This window comes from Coregonus clupeaformis, chromosome 29 (genome assembly GCF_020615455.1).
Source record: "Coregonus clupeaformis isolate EN_2021a chromosome 29, ASM2061545v1, whole genome shotgun sequence".
NCBI lineage: Eukaryota > Metazoa > Chordata > Actinopteri > Salmoniformes > Salmonidae > Coregonus > Coregonus clupeaformis.
The window spans coordinates 44,971,397-44,988,582 of record NC_059220.1 but is presented as its reverse complement, the minus strand read 5'-3'; positions in this window follow the sequence as shown (position 1 = coordinate 44,988,582).

Here is a 17,186-nt window from a genome sequence, read left to right as displayed (position 1 = left end):
GAGGTCCACACTCCAGTCCAGTTGGTGGTGGTAATGCACCTTAAAGTTGGTTGCCCACCGCCATATAAAGTCCAAAGAAGATGAAGAAGAAAAAGAAGAAGACTGAAGGAGGAGAGATTGCTAGAAACTAACTAGGTTTACCCTTTTATCTGTGGATTAATTGTCGGAATAAAAGACGGCCTTGTGCATTTCAGGTAAAATAACAACCCAATGTTTATATCCCAGGACAAATTAGCTAGCGACAGCAAGCTAGCTAGCTAAATGGCCATGAATGTTTCATGCATTTCGACCTGTCCCCAAATTAATATAGTTGGTTCATAGTTCGTTTTGATATTTCAACCTGCGTGTCCTGATCGCGTCTGGTGTGGATGGACAAAATCAAGATGCGCGCAATGGCGCACGCACGCACATGCCTGGTCTAGTCAGCATGTCGGTGTTCACAGTAAACGCACGCTGGAAGTTGCACAGAATTTTCACAACGTTCAAGTTTGCGCTCAGCTGACCTGAAATTTGCTCAGTGCTGAAAAGAATTTGAGGGAACATTAGCCACATGGTCAGGCTATTTTTAATACAATGTCCTTTATGAGTTTCTGAGGCATGCGCGGGTCAGTGTGCTTTCAGTTTCAATCCTAAAGCCCATCACTTTCAGAAGACCAGCCCTATGCTTGTCTAGGAAAAGCAGGTTATCTGCCTGATAAGAACTCCATAGTCATCGAACAGCGCATGGCTATAGCATGTGAAACTGGTCATCATAATCCCTGCAACAATGACATGACTTTATGCCAGAGAGTTCCTGTGCATATCCATGCAGAAAGACATACAATCATAATGACCAATAGACGAGCCTACAAAACATAAACACAGTAACAGAGGTTGATTATTACAGGAGGCTAATATAACACATCAGCATTGCGCTAAAGCCATATTGAAGGTGATGACACACCTTAAAGCAGGAATCCACAGGTCGTGGACCTACGCCGCCCCACTTCTTGTGTAGTGTTTTCACTTTGAACGAAAACAAGGGGGTTGAGCCTTGGGCTGGCCTTCTGGGCAAGGTGTATTTTTGCGTTAAATCCCACCTACTTGAATGACCCTGCTGCCATGGCCCAGCAGCGGAAATGAAAGCCACTTGCAAGCTAACAGCCACCAGAAAAAAACACAAAGCCAACAAAGCTAGCTAACTTGTTTGAAGATAAACGGTCCTTGTAGCAGGGACAAAAGAAACAAGCATCATTCTCGGTTCTTGAATCAACTTCACCCCAAAAGGAGAAAAATAAGCGAGAAAAATACTCCTCATGATCAATCCAGAAACCGGATAAACATTGGAATTAATTTTGAAAGGTAGAGTGACACTGAAATGGCCACTGTTCTCATGGACTGATAGGTAAGTGTTGGGTTGTGTTTTTAGCCTGCTAGCTACGTTAGCTGCTAACCTTAGTGTGTTCCCCTCATCAATCTACACACACACACACACACACACACAATAGCCCATAATGACAAACCAAAAACTGGCTAAGACATTTTTTACTTATCCTGAAGCCACTCCTGCGTTGTCTTGGCTGTGTTGTTAGGGTCGTTGTCCTGTTGGAAGGTAAACCTTCGCCCCAGTCTGAGGTCCTGAGCGCTCTGGAGCAGGTTTTCATCAAGGATCTCTCTGTACTTTGCTCCGTTCATCTTTCCCTCGATCATGACTAGTCTCCCCTGCCAATGAAAAACATCCCCACAGCATGATGCTTCACTGTAGGGATGGTATTGGCCAGGTGATGGCCGGTGCCTGGTTTCCTCGAGACGTGACGCTTGGCATTCAGGCCAAAGAGTTCAATCTTGGTTTTATCAGACCACAGAATCTGAGAGTCCTTTAGGTGCCTTTTGGCAAACTCCAAGCGGGCTGTCGTGTGCCATTTACTGAGGAGTGGCTTCCGTCTGGCCACTACCATAAAGGCCTGATTGGTGGAGTGCTGCAGAGATGGTTGTCCTTCTGGAAGGTTCTTCCATCTCCACAGAGGAACTCTGGAGCACTGTCAGAGTGACCATCGGGTTCTTGGTCACCTCCCTGACCAAGGCCCTTCTCCCCCAATTGCTCAGTTTGGCCGGGCGGCCAGCTCTAGGAAGAGTCTGGGTGGTTCCAAAATTCTTCCATTTAAGAATGATGGCGGCCACTGTTTTCTTGAGGACCTTCAATGCTGCAGAAATGTTTTGGTATCCTTCCCCAGATCTGTACCTCGACACAATCCTGTCTCAGAGCTCTACAGACAATTCCTTCGACCTCATGGCTTGGTTTTTGCTCTGACATGCACTATAAAACTGTGGGACCTTATATAGAGAGGTGTGTGCCTTTCCAAATCATGTCCAGTCAATTGAATTTACCACAGGTGGACTCCAATCAAGTTGTAGAAACATCAAGGATGATCAATGGAAACAGGATGCACCTGAGCTCAATTTCGAGTCTCATAGCAAAGGGTCTGAATACTTATGTAAATAAGGTATTTCTGTTTTTTATTTGTTATTATAAATTAGCAAACATTTCTCGACCCGTTTTCTCTTTGTCATTATGGGGTATTGTGTGTAGATTGATGAGGAAAATTTTTGATGTAATCCATTTTAGAATAAGGCTATAACGTAACAAAATTTGAATACTGAATACTTTCCGAATGCACTGTATATTCATGGGTTGCACGTTTTGTCACAATATTGTTTTGAACATTCGTTTTAGGACTGATGCCCGACTGAGGGTTCTACTAAATGCATTGTCAATTGGCGCTTATGAAGATTTCATCAAAGGTGCTTTATAGAGGCTTGGAAATACAATGCCATTTCTAAAGAATGTAAATAATTACTAGGAAAACCTTTTTTCATCATTGTGATGTCACCAGATTGACTTTAGAAGCAGTATAACGATAGCTAACTAGCTAAGATTGAGGGGAGACCACCGGATTTTAGTTAGCTAACATTAGCATTGCTAGCTATTTTGGACAAACTTTGCTAGCTAATAAATAATAATAATATGCCATTTAGCAGACGCTTTTATCCAAAGCGACTTACAGTCATGCGTGCATACATTTTTGTGTATGGGTGGTCCCGGGGATTGAACCCACTACCTTGACGTTACAAGCGCCGTGCTCTACCAGCTGAGCTACAGAGGACCAGCTGTCTAAAGCAAATTTGACAACATGATAATAATGGCAAAGTTGATTCCTACTAAATATTTGCTTATTTTAGCAATGCCATCGCATTTCCAGATCACTACAGTGTATTTTAGACAAAACAGTCATTAGCCCCCTTTCCGAATTACTGTGAATCACTGGACGTTTGGGCAACAATATGGCTGCTGCGTCTGTAGAACGTTCATAACAATGGCAACTACGCAACAGAGTGACGGAGGTGCAACCCATGAATAGGCCTAATATAGCTAACTTAGCCAGAGAAAGAGCCCCTTTCACTGGGGAATTGAACTTAATGAAACAATTCCTTTACATATTCTCTACCAGACTCTGTGGCAACGATCTTGGCGATCTGGGAGCGGAGTCTGCTGAGCTCGTCCTGCAGGAAGGTGGTGCAGTTCATAGCGGTCACTGCGGGCTTCCTCAGCGTCTCCACCTTCTTGACGTCACGGCGGAAGTTGGGCACAGAGGAGTTCCTTTGCATAACCAGGAGAGACATGGGCCGCCACTCGTGTTTCAGCGGGCGTGAGTCGCTCCTGAGAAAACACAATGGACCATAAGAAAACACTCTTGCATTAACAGAACAGGAAGCTTATTGACACACAAACATCTGGACGTTATAAAAGGCTTTAGCTAGCGGTAGATAGCTAAGGTAACTAATGATCACTAGCTAGCAGCATGACTGGCTCTCTAAGCTCTGCAGCTTTTTAGTCAGCTAACGCGTTTGCTTCATAGCCACAGGAAGTAGTCTGGGGGTGTGGGTGCTGCGATTCTTTTCTTGGGGGGGAGGGGGGGGATATGGCACTGTAAAAATACTCTAATAAACCATGTAATATAGCCTACACCTTCACAATAAATCCATTATTTATTTTAGACAGGTCTAAAGAAGCATGATATGAAGAAAGAACAGGATCGCATACTCTGAGTTGTCCTTATGTTTGGTCCTGATGTGGCTATGCCAAATGGCTGTGGGCTACACTAGTTCATTTAGCAGACAAGATTTGCTTAGAATTCCGTGGCATTATTTAATAGTCAGAAGAATACAATTGAACAAAATATTTTCTCCAAACGATTTGAGGGAGTGCGCACATGCTGCTATTCTGTGTTGAGCGGTTAACAAAGAAATAGGTACTCCTATATGCTTAATTTAGAGTTATTAATGTAACTTTAGTTGTTCTACAAATGTTGGACTATATGTTTTGATTTGTAATACATTTTAAGGCTGCATGATGCGACTCTAATGATGATTTGAAAAAAGTTGCTTGAAAGGCATGATCTCTGCTTTGTTTTTTTGCGAAGGCTGCACATACTTCATTAGTCTCTCATTCACAATTTGACAAGCACTTGATAATGCCTCGAATTTCACAGCAGCATCCCTTGAGCCATAATGTACCCTAAAACAATCCAGGCCTTTGTTGTGCCCTTCTCCCTGAGTGCACGCTCCGAAGCACTCACTGAGTGCTGCACGCTCTCCATCACATGATCGGGACTTTCTCACAGGCTACAAGTGAAGACAGACACATCGCGCGTCCTTATCCAATTCCGAGGTGCATATTGAAGATATTGGAAGAACTGTCCACATTTACTTTTCGTCAGCCAACAAGATGAGTAGGTCTAACGAACAGCAAAAGCACTAGCCTATTTCAATCTACTATCCCCATAGTACAAAAGTCGACGTTTTGTATTCTGTGCGAGAAATAAATATTCCAAACATAGTCTGTGACAGTTCTGGGATGCAATAGATCCCAAATTAATACAACCACTAGCGTCACAAAAACGTTTTTACGTAATGTGGCTGACACAACAGATCAGAATGTTTAGCTTAAAATGTTGATAAACTATTAGGCTATTTCTTCACATTATAAGCGCAGCAATGCTCACATGGCAGTAGGCTATAAGCGGGAATGTTCCATTAGTGGGAAAACACCATTATCAAAAGTGACCGCAGATACGAAAATTATCTTCCCCAAACTTGAACCTCACGTGCTGCTTATGTATGCCAGTTAGGCTCTAAACCCCTTGTAAAGCTGATTAATGTGCTTACTTTTAAGACGTTTTTTGGCCACTTAAGTTGTGATACAAACCTTATCAAAACATATAGGCCTATGGACTAGGCTACATGAGGTGTGCGACTATGATTCGAAAAAGTCGGCCAAAAAAAGGCTGTTTCTTATGCTGCGCATCATTCACAAGTGAAAATACAATGCCTCGCAAAAGTATTCATCCCCCTTGGCGTTTTTCCTATTTTGTTGCATCACAACCTGTAATTTAAATTGATTTTTATTTGGATTTCATGTAATGGACATACACAAAATAGTCCCAATTGGTGAAGTGACATAAAAAAAATTCTACAAAATAAATAACGGAAAAGTGGTGCGTGCATTTGTATTCACCCCCTTTGTTATGAAGCCCCTAAATAAGATCTGGTGCAACCAATTACCTTCAGAAGTCACATAATTAGTTAAATAAAGTCCACCTGTGTGCAATCTAAGTGTCATATGATCTGTCACATGATCTCAGTATATATACACCTGTTCTGAAAGGCCCCAGAGTCTGCAACACCACTAAGCAAGGTGCACCACCAAGCAAGCGGCACCATGAAGTCCAAGGAGCTCTCCAAACAGGTCAGGGACAAAGTTGTGGAGAAGTACAGAACAGGGTTGGGTTATAAAAAATATCAGAAACGTTGAACATCCCACGGAGCACCATTAAATCCATTATTAAAAAAATGAAAGAATATGGCACCACAACAAACCTGCCAAGAGAAGGCCGCCCACCAAAACTCACAGACCAGGCAAGGAGGGCATTAATCAGAGAAGCAACAAAGAGACAAAAGATAACCCTGAAGGAGCTGCAAAGCTCCACAGTGGAGATTGGAGTGTTTGTCCATAGGACCACTTTAAGCCGTACACTCCACAGAGCTGGTCTTTACGGAAGAGTGGCCAGAAAAAAGTCATTGCTTAAAGAAAAAAATAAGCAAACACGTTTGGTGTTTGCCAAAAGGCATGTGGGAGACTCCCCAAACATATGGAAGAAGGTACTCTGGTCAGATGAGACTAAAATTAAGCGTTTTGGCCATCAAGGAAAACGCTATGTCTGGCGCAAACCCAACACCTCTCATCACCCCGAGAACACCATCCCCACAGTGAAGCATGGTGGTGGCAGCATCATGCTATGGGGATGTTTTTCCATCGGCAGGGACTGGGAAACTGGTCAGAATTTAAGGAATGATGGATGGCGCTACATACAGGGAAATTCTTGAGGGAAACCTGTTTCAGTCTTCCAGAGATTTGAGACTGGGACGGAGGTTCACCTTCCAACAGGACAATGGGCCTCATTTACCAATATCTACCTAAGAATTTTCTAAACTTTGTTCTTAATAAACTCCCTAAGAAAAGTCTACGTCGGATTCATGACATGTTCTTAAACAACATAATTGTTCGCACCTGTGTTCTTAGGATTGATGAATCCCACGTCTTCGTAATTGAAAGCGTGTGCCAGTTGTTCCTAATTAGCATAAGAAAACGCCCCGCAAATTCCCATATAAGGACATGACACTTCAGGGCAGTGTGCAAGAAAAGTTGGAGAATGTCCAAAAGACTCACAGACGGTGGTGGTCCACCGATCACCAAATGAAAAAGGAACTTCAGTAATTCTGAAATAGAAATTCTACTGCAACAGGTAACTGCCAAACGAGACATAATATTTAGTAGTGTTTCCAGTGGTTTTAAAGCCACCAACAAAACGGAGGCATGGAAGGAGATCACGGATTCCGTGAACTCTGTTTCTGGACAACGTCGCTCAATTGAAGATGTAAAAAATAAAATGGCTTGACTTAAAATCAGACCAAAAAATCCATTGCCAAACATAAGAGACATATGCTGACCACTGGAGGGGGGTATGCAGGCCCCGAGTTATCTGCATATATCATCGCATCAGGGACATTATTGGTGAGAAGGCACTCTGGTGTGCCATCAGCGGAGCAACTGGACACTGACCAGGGCCCTATATCAACAGCTTCTTATCCTCCAAGGCCATCTCCCACCAGTGAATCAGACAGTAAGCAAGTATTTCTGAATTTATACAATTTCATGCCATAATTTAACTGAAAGCAACGGTGAAACCATTGAAAAGGAATTTTACACCAGTTTGTCAAACCAAATGTGGGCCTATGTGACTGAATGAGTCCTCACCTGAATTCCTAGTTTATTCAGTTTGAAATCCTATTGCTTTTGCAGTAGGCCTATATTGAACAAACTGAAACATCAAAAAAACAAAATAAAAAAAAAACAGTGCACTGTGACTGTTTCACTTTCAGTATCGTTTTTGTTATTTACAGATCTCCAATCCAGGCAACCCTTCTGTGGAGGATTCAGCAGGGAGGAGAATGTGGCAAAGAGCTTCCTAGGGTTAGAGGCAGATGCTTGGAATTTAGAGTGGTAGAAAGTGGCCTTAGCAGCAGAAACAGATGAAGAAAATGTAGAGAGGAGGGAGTGAAAAGATGCCAGGTCCGCAGGGAGTCTAGTTTTCTTCAATTTCCGCTCAGCTGCTCGGAGCTCTGTTCTGTGAGCTCGCAATGAGTCATCAAGCCACGGAGCTGGAGGGGAGGACCGAGCCGGCCGGGAGGATAGGGGACATAGAGAGTCAAAGGATGCAGAAAGGGAGGAGAGGAGGGTTGAGGAGGCAGAATCAGGAGATTGGAGGGAGAAGGATTGAGCAGAGGGAAGAGATGATAGGATGGAAGAGGAGAGAGTAGCGGGAGAGAGAGAGCGAAGGTTGCGACGGCGCATTACCATCTGTGTAGGGGCAGAGTGAGTAGTGTTGGAGGAGAGCGAGAGAGAAAAGGATAAAAAGTAGTGGTCGGAGACATGGAGGGGAGTTGCAGTGAGATTAGTAGAACAACAGCATCTAGTAAAGATGAGGTCAAGCGTATTGCCTGCCTTGTGAGTAGGGGGGGACGGTGAGAGGGTGAGGTCAAAAGAGGAGAGGAGTGGAAAGAAGGAGGCAGAGAGAAATGAGTCAAATGTAGACGTAGGGAGGTTGAAATCCCCCAGAACTGTGAGGGGTGAGCCATCCTCAGGAAAGGAACTTATCAAGGCGTCAAGCTCATTGATGAACTCTCCAAGGGAACCTGGAGGGCGATAGATGACAAGGATATTAAGCTTAAATGGGCTAGTGACTGTGACAGCATGGAATTCAAATGAGGAGATAGACAGATGGGTCAGGGGGAAAAATTGAGAATGTCCACTTGGGAGAGATGAGGATTCCTGTGCCACCACCCCGCTGACCAGATGCTCTCGGGGTATGCGAGAACACATGGTCAGACGAGGAGAGAGCAGTAGGAGTAGCAGTGTTTTCAGTGGTAATCCATGTTTCCATCAGCGCCAAGAAGTCGAGGGACTGGAGGGTAGCATAGGCTGAGATGAACTCTGCCTTGTTGGCAGCAGAACGGCAGTTCCAGAGGCTGCCTGAGACCTGGAACTTCACGTGGGTGGTGCGTGCAGGGACCACCAGGTTAGAGAGGCAGCAGCCACGCGGTGTGAGGCGTTTGTATAGCCTGTGCGGAGAGGAGAGAACAGGGATAGGCAGAGGCATAGTTGACAGGCTGCAGCAAATGGATACAATAATAAAGAGGAGATCAGAATGAAATGAACTAAACATCTGGGAAAGGAGAGAGCGGGGCCTCCCTCACCACAACTCCCAAATATAACTCTCCCAACTTCCACCTCAGAAACTATAATTGTTGTAAACTACAGCGGTTCAATGTTTTCTAGGAATAGACTAACTTAGTTTATTTAGCTAGCTAACTAGGTACAGTATTATTCCATGAAAATCGTCCGGGCACCTAGTCATAAGACGCCACAGCCAGCTAGCATGCCGGACTCCAACAACACGGTTTAGCGCCAATACTCGGCCACAACAAACCACCAGTGTATCAACACGCAAGCAGATCGTTCGTGTCCGTGTCTAACGTTGTGGGTTAGTCCTGACAGCTTGAGCGAGTCCGTCGTCAACTTATTCAGCCAGTTAGTTAGCTAGAATAGTTAGCAAGCTAGCTAGCCATTGCTTTCAGACAAAGAAGAACCCCTCCTTTCACGGCACGAACACACAGAGAGAGCCAAGCTAACGTTAACTAGTCACCCATGTCCCGAATTCCTTGAACGACTCGGGCTACCAATATGTAAAAAAAAAAAACTTCACAACCAGATTTAGCTTGGACGCATCAATAAAGGTTGACCCACACTGCTCAGGCAGGGGAAAGTGCTGGGGTTGGTGAGGGGGACAGGCAGGAGAAAGACTTGAAACCCCAGGCTGCAGTAAACTCGCTCTGATAGATTCTCCTATCTCTGAACCAATCTGCTTAATAAGGTCACTAAGCTGACTCGGAGGCGTCCCATTATCACCGAGTACTGTGGATGATGGTACATCAAAAGACAGAGGTGGGATACCCTGGTCAGGTGGAATAAACAGCCTACCCCTCCCAGTGCTTGCAAACTCAGGACTAGCAAACACTCTACTCCCAGGAGCTGACTGTACAATTGGTGTAAATGGAAGGACACCCCTCCCTCTACCCACACTAAAATCCCCAGCATAACACATCTTATGGACTTGAGAATCTTCCATGGCTCAACAGAGCACTAAAATATAATGTAATTTACTGCATTCAAACACATTTTTTTTTTGCAATAAACAAATTCATCCAAAACATACAAATAAACACAAATACCTGTATCTAATGAATATGCTACATTCACTTTCACTATTTACAGTATATATTAGCTTACAGCAAACCATCAACAAATGCGCATGCGCAGGTCGTGTACCTCATCCACAGCTCCTGCAGTCGGCTTGAGCTGACCAGTCGGCAGGTCACAGCACCAGTTTGTAGCGTGGTTCGTTCTGCGTTGTGTACTTTTACTTAGGACACTGCCACAACTGGAATTCTGATGGTTGGATCATTTTTATTCGACCTGCACACGAAGAGACAACACACAATATGTTAGCCCTTGGTGCAGTCACTGCTCTCGGGCACCTGCGTGAGCACATAGAAACTCACTCATACACTGTCCCAAATACTCCCGAGTTACAATAGGTCCATAATTAGCGAGCTCGGTGAAAGTTGTTAACATAAATCTTTATATTGTCCACATTGTAACAAAACCTATAGTTGCGTAACAGCACTTTGTGTAACGTAACGTTACCACAGTTTTATATTGACAAATTACGGCGCCAAGGACAACATGCTTTGCTAATTGAAGGTCAGGTAAAAGAGAACAATAAGAGGGTACGTAAGTACAGATAACCCGCGATGGACCAAACCAAAATATACACAACTTTTACACTTAGGTGTATTTACAATATAGATGTATAACAATGTTTGTACACCAAAAAATAACGTTAGCTATGCAGCTGTAATTAAATAAAGAAAACACATTGAATTATTATTAACTTATTAACATCCCCTCTTGACCTGGCCTACTTGAACTGTCCATAATCTAGGGGAACAACATCACACTACTACAAGTGCAACAAACCAAAGGATTTTTGAAAAGTTACCATTGTAATCTATGGTATTGTAATGAAACAGGTAGGGCGCAGGTTTCGAACCCTCAACCTTCTAGCCTGAAGTCCAGCGCGCCATCGACTGTACCCCAAAAGCATACTCGCGTTGCAGAGTCGATATCCGCGCTTATAAACCCAGGGTCATTACAGTATTTTAAGGCGTTTGTATGGGGAACATAAAAATATGGTGGTTGGATTGATTATAACAGTGAGTAAACTATTATTCCAGCCATGCAATTATTCTGCTCAATCACGGGCCCTTTAAAAAGGATGGAGGATGAGGGAAATGGGCGGAGCATACATACTCAACTTGTTACTGTTGTCTCTGCAGTGATATCACAAAATCTACAGTAACACAGCGGTATGAAGTCTGCCGAAACCACCCGCTCTCGATCAACATTCCGGCAGTCTTTGTGACAGGTCAGTCCCCAAATGCTTGTAATATGTTGCTGAATTCAGGGTACCCCACCCCTACGTTTTATTGCCGCATCCCCCGGATTTTAGATATGGAAGTGGTAATCATTCCTCTGGATAAGAGCGTCTGCTAAATGACTAAAATGTAAATGCAAATGAAGACCACAGTAATCTATTGCAATCTTCTCCACGGCATAATGATTTGTCGGCATGCTTCATACAGTATTGCACGTAGAACCCCTATTCATTATGAACTTGAGCTAAGTGGAGAAACAGATCTCTTCTGACTGAAGGTGCTAGAAAGAAAAGGGAAAATAGATTACATAAATCACATTCATTGCATCAGAACTCGATCAGGCCCTAAGGAATTTGACTTTGCAAATACAAAGATGTATGTCTCCTTGTCAAGAATTAAAGCACCAAAAATTCCATTCAATATACAGTATTATTCAATATACACTACATTCCCAAAAGTATGTGGACACCTGCTCGTCGAACATATCATTCAACAATCATGGGCATTAATATATAACAGCCTCCACTCTTCTGGGAAGGCTTTCCACTAAATGTTGGAACATTGCTGCTTCCATTCAGCCACGAGCATTAGTGAGGTTGGGCACTGATGTTGGACGATTAGGCCTGGCTCGCAGTCGGCGTTTCAATTCGTCCCAAAGGTGTTCGATGGGGTTGAGGTCAGGGCTCTGTGCAGGCCAGTCAAGTTCTTCCACACCGATCTCGACAAACCATGGACCTCGCTTTGTGCATAGGGGCATTGTCATGCTGAAACAGGAAAGGGCCTTCCCCAAAGTGTTGCCACAGAGTTGGAAGCACAGAATCATCTAGAATGTCATTGTATGCTGTAGCAGAAATATTTACCTTCACTGGAACTAAGGGGCCTAGCCCGAACCATAAAAAACAGCCCCAGACCATTATTGCCCCTCCACCAAACTATACAGTTGGCACTATGTAGTCGGGCAGGGAGCGTTCTCCTGGCAGCCGCCAAATGCAGATTTGTCCTTCGGACTACCAGATGGTGAAGCGTGATTATCACGCCAGAGAACGCATTTCCACTGCTCCAGAGTCCAATGGTGGCGAGCTTTACACCACTCCAGCCAACGCTTGGCATTGTGCATGGTGATCTTAGGCTTGTGTGTGGCTGCTCGGCCATGGAAACCCATTTCATGAGGCTCCCGACAAACAGTTAAAGTGCTGACATTGCTTCCAGATGTAGTTTGGAACTCAGTAGCCATGTTGAAAGTCACTGAGCTCTTCAGTAAGGCCATTCTACTGCCAATGTTTGTCTTTGGAGATTGCATGGCTGTGTGCTCGATTTTATACACCTGTCAGCAATGGGTGTGGCTGAAATAGCCGTATCCACTAATTTGAAGGGGTGTGCACATACTTTTGTATATATAGTGTACATGCATCTACTTCCTGGCTTCTCTCCCCTGGCATTTGTCTTGTTTAGAGTCTTTGAGAGCATTTTCTCAATACAAAATGTTATTTTTTTTGTTTATTTGATTTTTCCAGCGCAAGGTTATACGCCTGCTAAAATGCTCAGATTGCATCATTGATTCTCCTGAAAGGCCTGACTCCATTACTTGGAGTATATGCACTGTCTCACTCTCACATTCTTCTATATGTGCACTAACCCACTCTCCTGTAGATATGATTATGGGGGCCTAATAAGCATGGAGACCGACTGGAGGAGGACGGATGCCAGCTAAGTCCCTCAACTCACCAGACCATCGCTGTTGTCAACATCCCAGTATTCTCAGATAGGCCCATGAGAAGTCCTTCTTGCAAACCCTCTGAGCCATGGAACACAAAATACAACAGAGGGACAAAAACAGGCCCAGCTACTTTGGCAACGTCAAGACCAGGTCTGCAATTTAACTGATTTCTTGGCAAAAAATGAGGAAAAGCACTGCTTAGACTTGTTGTGACGTTGTTTACTTAATCCCAGAATGTGTCAGCCTATTCTTTTTTGTGTTGCTCTCCCTACATGTTGTGTTGCTCTCCCTACATGTTGTGTTGCTCTCCCTACATGTTGTGTTGCTCTCCCTACATGTTGTGTTGCTCTCCCTACATGTTGTGTTGCTCTCCCTACATGTTGTGTTGCTCTCCCTACATGTTGTGTTGCTCTCCCTACATGTTGTGTTGCTCTCCCTACATGTTGTGTTGCTCTCCTACATGTTGTGTTGCTCTCCCTACATGTTGTGTTGCTCTCCCTACATGTTGTGTTGCTCTCCCTACATGTTGTGTTGCTCTCCCTACATGTTGTGTTGCTCTCCCTACATGTTGTGTTGCTCTCCCTACATGTTGTGTTGCTCTCCCTACATGTTGTGTTGCTCTCCCTACATGTTGTGTTGAGGTGAAGGGAGCGCAGCAGCACAAAGCAGTAGAACTTCAACACCTTCTTTGATATAGTCACTCTTGTGAATTTACTTCTCGTTTGAATAAAGGAACACAAACAGTAAAAGGGCATTATGTGGGCGAGAGGAGTGCAGGTGCTTGCCAGAAACAGCAACAGCCTATATATCCCTAACTCCCACTATCTTACATGAATCACAAATGTGACTACCAAAATAGCCAGGCAAAATCATAAAGAATCATAGATGATTGCCTCGGATGGGTTATCAACTATTTCTACCCTTACATGCTCATATACTGTAGATGGAGTCAGAAGGCTTTCCTAACCATATTATATGGTAAACAATAAACATCCCAGTAGTTTTCGCTACCACCAGTATCCCTCTGTTCTTTCTCCCCTACAGACTGGGGTCCAAGCTCCCTGCTGGGGCCACCCAGCCCCCCAGATTCATTGCCGGACCCTTGGAGACAAGGCCTCAGACCAGCCCAACCAAGGAGGCCAGGGACAGCGGTCCGGGCCACCGTGCCGTGGGGCGTCCCCTTGACCACGTCCCCCACATCCGGAACCCCAGACTGCGACAGTATTACCTCCAAGGTGAGGTATCTCTCAACAAGGTTATGTAAATATCTCTGGTTTGTTTGCCTTAGTAGGGGCTTGGTAGCTGCAGTAGTTCCATCTCCAATTATTCATATGGTATTTATAAATGTGTTGTGTATTTTCGTTACAAACCATTCTAGAGCCTGACAGATAACACACACAAGGGAAGGTTGGTAAGGAGAATTCCTCTCTCTAGATGTAGCATTTATTAAACTTTTGAGGAATTGCAACACTGCAGCAAGGAATGCTTGGGAACTTCTGACAGACAAAATACCCGTTGACTCTAACATAACAAAATGTGGAAAGGGGTATAAATACTTTCTGAAGGCACTGTACCCAGAACCACAGATCTGCCCCTGTCAATGTTGACATTTTTACAGAAGTACTTCAAACTCCTTATTGGATCAAATTGAAAGCCTGCTGGAGGAGTGATCTAGTTTGCTGACACATGACATTGAGCCAAAGATCTGACATTTCAATGTCGGTGTGTCAAAGACAACAGTGCTGCCTTGTTGCACACCTGAGGCTCTCAAAGAGAAAACTCAGTACCTTAATAAACCTCAGAAACATGTATAATGTATTACATGTACCTCAGAGATCCACAAAGGAGCCCACACACAGGGCCAGAGGGAGTCGGGGGAGTTGTTTTGCATGAATTAAACTATAAACAGTACCACAAACAACTAAGTCAGCAGCAGAAAGAAGAGAGTACTGGTGGAAAGAGTTGTCGCTTCTCAACATGTTTTTACATCTTGCCTTCATAGAGGCTACATGGGGAACGGAGGGAACCACAGCCAAGTCCACGGACAGAGATCACCTGTCAGCTGACAAGGTAGACACTATGATGAGTCACAATCTCATGTAGACCTACTCCTATGTCAAGGACCTTAAAGACCTGCTGCACCCTCACATTTGATAACCAATACAGTGCATAATATATGGTATTGATAGATTCTGATAATGAGTGTTAAAAGGTCAGACAAGCTGTATTTCAGTGAAACAGTGGTCACAGATCAGTCACAGATATTCCTTATTTCAATGGGTATCCAAGGGTATATTCAGAGGCTCTAGAACAGTTATAATGGAAGGACAGTGTATTGCAAAGTATGTGTTGAAAATAAATGTTCGTAATTATATCACAGGCAGATGTAGACGCTTCTATTACTGCAGCTTTCAAACGTTATCAGATCAAACGTTATCAGATCATGTATTTCGTAAAGGGGAAATTGAAATGTGGAACTACTGTAAAAAAAACAGTATTCAAATAATGCCAAACTGGTAGCCTGTATCACAATGGCTTGTTTAAAAATGTTTTAACACACACAAGCAATTAGGCATGTTCCCACCAGTCTATAGTTCAAACACACACACCCTCTCATACCCACACACACATACAGTAGCTGAGTGTGAATAATTACATTTACATTTTCGTCATTTAGCAGACGCTCTTATCCAGAGCGACTTACAAATTGGTGCATTCACCTTTATGATAGCCAGTGGGACAACCACTTTACACTTTTTTTTTTTTTTTTGGGGGGGGGGTAGAAGGATTACTTGATCCTATCCCAGGTATTCCTTAAAGAGGTGGGGTTGCAAGTGTCTCCGGAAGGTGGTGAGTGACTCCGCTGTCCTGGCGTCGTGAGGGAGCTTGTTCCACCATTGGGGTGCCAGAGCAGCGAACAGTTTTGACTGGGCTGAGCGGGAACTGTGCTTCCGCAGAGGTAGGGGAGCCAGCAGGCCAGAGGTGGATAAACGCAATGCCCTCGTTTGGGTGTAGGGACTGATCAGAGCCTGAAGGTACGGAGGTGCCATTCCCCTCACAGCTCCGTAGGCAAGCACCATAGTCTTGTAGCAGATGCGAGCTTCAACTGGAAGCCAGTGGAGTGTGCGGAGGAGCGGGATGACGTGAGAGAACTTGGGAAGTTTGAACACCAGACGGGCTGCGGCGTTCTGGATGAGTTGTAGGGGTTTAATGGCACAGGCAGGGAGCCCAGCCAACAGCGAGTTGCAGTAGTCCAGACGGGAGATGACAAGTGTCTGGATTAGGACCTGTGTCGCTTCCTGTGTAAGGCAGGGTCGTACTCTGCGAATGTTGTAGAGCATGAACCTACAGGATCGGGTCACCGCCTTGATGTTAGCGGAGAACGACAGGGTGTTGTCCAGGGTCACGCCAAGGCTCTTTGCACTCTGGGTGGAGGACACAACGGAGTTGTCAACCGTGATGGCGAGATCATGGAATGGGCAGTCCTTCCCCAGGAGGAAGAGCAGCTCCGTCTTGCAGAGGTTCAGCTTGAGGTGGTGATCCGTCATCCACACTGATATGTCTGCCAGACATGCAGAGATGCGATTCGCCACCTGGTTATCAGAAGGGGGAAAGGAGAAGATTAATTGTGTGTCGTCTGCATAGCAATGATAGGAGAGGCCATGTGAGGATATGACAGAGCCAAGTGACTTGGTGTATAGCGAGAATAGGAGAGGGCCTAGAACTGAGCCCTGGGGGACACCAGTGGTGAGAGCACGTGGTGCGGAGACAGATTATCGCCACGCCACCTGGTAGGAGCGACCTGTCAGGTAGGACGCAATCCAAGAGTGAGCCGCGCCGGAGATGCCCAACTCTGAGAGGAGGATCTGATGGTTCACAGTGTCAAAGGCAGCAGATAGGAGGACGAGAGCAGAGGAGAGAGAGTTAGCTTTAGCAGTGCGGAGAGCCTCCGTGACACAGAAGAGCAGTCTCAGTTGAATGACCAGTTTTGAAACCTGGTAATAATGCCCGCAGACATGGAGTCTCAAAAGTCGGGAACGTAATTTAGGTCCATGAACCTATCTGTCAATAGCTGAATCCTGTGTTGTGTAGGAGCGGCTGGAGGGTTCACATGATATTATTGGGCTTGTCAGAGGGCTGTGGCGTCTCAAATGAAGGGAAAATATTAATTATTTGGTCTGATTTCTTTTAATATTGGAGTACTACCTGAAGTGGATTTCTGCACTATGTGTACTCACAGGCTGGCCATGAAGACACTGTGTTCAGTGTCTCCTCCAAGTGCAGTAGCCTGGCAGATCAGACTAAGCTGAACAGG